This window comes from Somniosus microcephalus, chromosome 27, assembly GCF_052327205.1.
Source record: "Somniosus microcephalus isolate GS21.2 chromosome 27, FLI_Smic_1.0, whole genome shotgun sequence".
In the NCBI taxonomy this organism is placed as follows: Eukaryota; Metazoa; Chordata; class Chondrichthyes; order Squaliformes; family Somniosidae; genus Somniosus; species Somniosus microcephalus.
This window is the reverse complement of record NC_141013.1, coordinates 818,075-824,829: the sequence shown is the minus strand read 5'-3', so window position 1 is coordinate 824,829 and position 6,755 is coordinate 818,075.

Below are 6,755 nucleotides of genomic sequence, written 5' to 3'. Positions count from 1 at the left end.
CCCCGGGTTTGGTGTTTCCCCTCTCCCTGTTCGCGAGCTTTCCCGGTCCCCCTCTCCGACCCCGTGGTCCCTGGGCCTCGGCTTCTGGGTTCACCCTTCTCAGGTCTGGGTCTGTGAGCCGCTGTTTCCCGGTGCCTTCGGGCTGTTCCCCTCCCCCCTCAGAGGCCTCTGTGCCTCTGTCTCGGCCTGGCTCCTCGGGCCTTTCCCTGGCTTCAGTCTCCCTCCCTGGGCCCTGTACTCACAGTCTTGGTTTGCTTCTGGAAGCCTTCTGGTTGCTCCCCTTCTCCTCAGAGGTCTCTGGGCCTGGCTCCTCGGGCCTTTCCCGGGCTTTCTAGCCCAGCCGCCGCTCGGGTTGTGCCTCGTTCGCCGTTCGGAGTGCTGGACTGCGGTCGTCGCTCGGGTGCTGGACTGCGGCCGTCGCTCGGGTGCTGGACTGCGGTCGTCGCTCGGAGTGCTGGACTGCGGCCAGCCGATCGGGCCGTGTCTCGTTCGCCGCTCGGGCTCCCCGAGTCACCTCGTTCCGGCTGCCGCTGCGTCTCCGTGCGGCCCTCCCCGATTCGCCTCGTTTCCCGAAGCGGCCTCCCCGAGTCTCCTCGCTCCGGCTGCCGCTGCGTCTCCGTGCGGCCTTCGCGCCTCGGTTCCCGATGCGGCCGAGTCACCTTGCTTCTGCTGCTGCTGTGGCCCCGTTTGTTTTTTTTTTCCCTTATTTCTTTTTTTTTTTCTTTGGCTTTTTTTTTCTAGTTTCCTCTGGTTTTTTTTTCCTTTGGTGGTCTTTTCCTTCCTTACTTAATCTAGACTAAACTAAACTTAAACTTAACTAAACAAACTAAACTAACTTAACTAGAACTAAATTTAACTTTAAAACCTTTTTAAACTTGAAATGAACCTTTTTTTCCCCCACTTTAAACACTAAAGACACATACACACCCCCCGACACACACCCCCGACACACACACACACCCCCCGACACACACACACCCCCCGACACACACACACCCCGACACACACACCCCCCCCCGACACACACACACCCGACACACACACCCCCCGACACACACACACACCCCCGACACACACACCCGACACACACACCCCCCGACACACACACCCCCCGACACACACACACCCCGACACACCACACCCCGACACACACACACCCCCGACACACACACACCCCCGACACACACACCCCCCCGACACACACACCCCGACACACACACACACACCGACACACACCCGACCACACACACACCCCCCGACACACACACACCCCGACACACACACACCCCCGACACACACACCCCCGACACACACACACCCCCCGACACACACACACCCCCCGACACACACACACACACCCGACACACACACACCCCGACACACACACACACCCCGACACACACACACCCCCGACACACACACACCCCGACACACACCGACACACACCGACACACACACACCCCCCGACACACACACACCCCCCGACACACACACACCCCCGACACACACACACACCCCGACACACACACACCCCCCGACACACACACACCCCCCGACACACACACACACCCCCGACACACGACACACACCCCCGACACACACACACACCCCGACACACACACACACCCCCGACACACACACACCCCCCCGACACACACACACCCCCCGACACACACACACACCCCCGACACACACACACCCCGACACACACACACCCCGACACACACACACGACACACCCCCCGACACACACACACACCCCGACACACACACACCCCGACACACACACACACCCCCCGACACACACACACACCCCGACACACACACACCCCCGACACACACACACACACCCCCCGACACACACACACACCCCCGACACACACACACACCCCGACACACACACACACCCCCCCGACACACACACACCCCCCGACACACACACACACCCCCCCGACACACACACACCCCCGACACACACACACCCCCGACACACACACACCCCCCGACACACACACACACCCCCGACACACACACCCCCGACACACACACACCCCCGACACACACACACCCCCGACACACACACACCCCCCGACACACACACACCCCCGACACACACACACCCCCCGACACACACACACCCCGACACACACCCCGACACACACACACCCCCCGACACACACACACCCCGACACACACACACCCCCCGACCACACACACACACCCCCGACACACACACACACCCCGACACACACACACACCCCGACACACACACCCCCCGACACACACACACCCCCCGACACACACACACCCCCCGACACACACACACCCCGACACACACACACACCCCCCGACACACACACACCCCCCGACACACACACACACCCCCCGACACACACACACACCCCCGACACACACACACCCCCGACACACACACACCCCCGACACACACACACACCCCCCGACACACACACACACCCCCGACACACACACACACCCCCCGACACACACACACACCCCCCGACACACACACACCCCCCCCGACACACACACACCCCCCCCCGACACACACACACACCCCCCCCCGACACACACACACCCCCCCCGACACACACACACCCCCCGACACACACACACCCCGACACACACACACCCCGACACACACACACCCCCCGACACACACACACACCCCCCGACACACACACACACCCCCCGACACACACACACCCCCGACACACACACACACCCCCGACACACACACACACCCCCCGACACACACACACCCCCCCGACACACACACACCCCCCGACACACACACACCCCCCGACACACACACACCCCCCGACACACACACACCCCCCGACACACACACACCCCCCGACACACACACACACACCCCCGACACACACACACACCCCCCGACACACACACACCCCCCGACACACACACACCCCCGACACACACACCCCCCCGACACACACACACACCCCCCGACACACACACACCCCCCGACACACACACACACACCCCGACACACACACACCCCCCGACACACACACACCCCCCCGACACACACACACCCCCGACACACACACACACCCCGACACACACACACACCCCGACACACACACACACCCCCGACACACACACACACCCCCCGACACACACACACACCCCCCGACACACACCACACACCCCCCCGACACACACACACCCCCCGACACACACACACCCCCCGACACACACACACCCCCCGACACACACACACACCCCCGACACACACACACACCCCCGACACACACACACCCCCGACACACACACACCCCCCGACACACACACCCCCGACACACACACACCCCCCGACACACACACACCCCCCGACACACACACACACCCCCGACACACACACACCCCCCGACACACACACACCCCCCGACACACACACACCCCCCCGACACACACACACCCCGAACACACACCCCGACACACACACACCCCCCCACGACACACACACACACCCCCCGACACACACACACACCCCGACACACACACACCCCCCCGACACACACACACACCCCCGACACACACACCCGACACACACCCCCGACACACACACACCCCCGACACACACACACCCCCCGACACACACACACCCCCCGACACACACACACACCCCCGACACACACACACCCCCCGACACACACACCACCCCCCCGACACACACACACCCCCCGACACACACACACCCCGACACACACACCCCGACACACACACACACCCCCCCGACACACACACACCCCCCGACACACACACACCCCCGACACACACACACACCCCCCGACACACACACACCCCCGACACACACACACCCCCCGACACACACACACCCCCGACACACACACACACCCCCGACACACACACACCCCCCGACACACACACACCCCCGACACACACACCACACCCCCGACACACACACACCCCCCGACACACACACACCCCCCGACACACACACACCCCCCGACACACACACACCCGACACACCACCCCGACACACACACACCCCCCGACACACACACACACCCCCCGACACACACACACACCCCCGACACACACACACACCCCCGACACACACACACCACCCCCGACACACACACACCCCCCCGACACACACACACCCCCCCGACACACACACACACCCCCGACACACACACCCCCCCGACACACACACACGACACACACACCCCCCGACACACACACACCCCCCGACACACACACACCCCCCGACACACACACACCCCCCGACACACACACACACCCCCCGACACACACACACACCCCCCGACACACACACACACCCCCCGACACACACACACCCCCCGACACACACACACCCCCCCGACACACACACACACCCCCCGACACACACACACCCCCCGACACACACACACCCCCCGACACACACACACCCCCCGACACACACACACCCCCGACACACACACACCCCCGACACACACACACACCCCCCGACACACACACACCCCCGACACACACACCCCCGACACACACACACACCCCGACACACACACCCCCGACACACACACACCCCCGACACACACACACACCCCCCGACACACACACACCCCCGACACACACACACCCCCCGACACACACACACACCCCCCGACACACACACACCCCCCGACACACACACACCCCCCGACACACACACACCACACCCCGACACACACACACACCCCGACACACACACCCCGACACACACACACCCCCGACACACACACACCCCCCGACACACACACACACCCCGACACACACACACCCCCCCGACACACACACACCCCCCGACACACACACACACCCCCGACACACACACACCCCCGACACACACACACCCCCCGACACACACACACACCCCGACACACACACACCCCCCGACACACACACACACCCCGACACACACACACCCCCCGACACACACACACACCCCCCGACACACACACACACCCCCCGACACACACACACACCCCCGACACACACACACACCCCGACACACAACACACCCCGACACACACACACACCCCCGACACACACACCCCCCGACACACACACACCCCCCGACACACACACACACCCCGACACACACACACACCCCCCGACACACACACACCCCCCCGAACACACACACACCCCGACACACACACACCCCCCGACACACACACACACCCCGACACACACACACACCCCCCGACACACACACACACCCCCCGACACACACACACACCCCCCGACACACACACACCCCCCGACACACACACACACCCCGACACACACACACACCCCCGACACACACACACCCCCCGACACACACACACACCCCGACACACACACACCCCCCGACACACACACACACCCCCGACACACACACACCCCCCCGACACACACACCCCCCGACACACACACACCCCCGACACACACACACACACACCCCCCGACACACACACACCCCGACACACACACCCCGACACACACACACCCCCCGACACACACACACCCCCCGACACACACACACCCCCCGACACACACACACCCCGACACACACACACACCCCGACACACACACACACCCCCGACACACACACACACCCCCGACACACGCACACACCCCCCGACACACACACGACACACCCCCCCGACACACACACACCCCGACACACGCACACACCCCCGACACACGCACACCCCCCGACACACGCACACACCCCCCGACACACCACACACCCCGACACACACACCCCCCCGACACACACACACACCCCCGACACACACACACACCCCCGACACACACACACACCCCGACACACACACCCCCCGACACACACACACCCCGACACACACACACCCCCCGACACACACACACACCCCCCGACACACACACACCCCCCGACACACACACACCCCCGACACACACACACCCCCCGACACACACACACACCCCCCGACACACACACACCCCCCGACACACACACACACCCCCGACACACACACACCCCCCGACACACACACACCCCCCGACACACACACACCCCCCCGACACACACACACCCCCCGACACACCACACCAACACCCGACACACACACACACACCCCGACACACACCACACACACCCCCCGACACACACACACCCCCGACACACACACACCCCCCGACACACACACACCCCCCGACACACACACACCCCCCGACACACACACACCCCCCGACACACACACCACCCCGACACACACCCACACACACCCCGACACACACACACCCCCCGACACACACACACACCCCCCGACACACACACCCCCCGACACACACACACACCCCGACACACACACACCCCCCGACACACACACACCCCCCGACACACACACACCCCCCGACACACACACACCCCGACACACACACCCCCCCGACACACACACACACACACCCCCCGACACACACACACCCCCCGACACACACACACACCCCGACACACACACACCCCCGACACACACACACCCCCGACACACACACACACCCCCGACACACACACCCCCCCGACACACGCACACCCCCCGACACACGCACACCCCCCGACACACACACACCCCCCGACACACACACACCCCCCGACACACGACACACCCCCCGACACACGCACACCCCCCGACACACGCACACCCCCCGACACACACACACCCCCCGACACACACA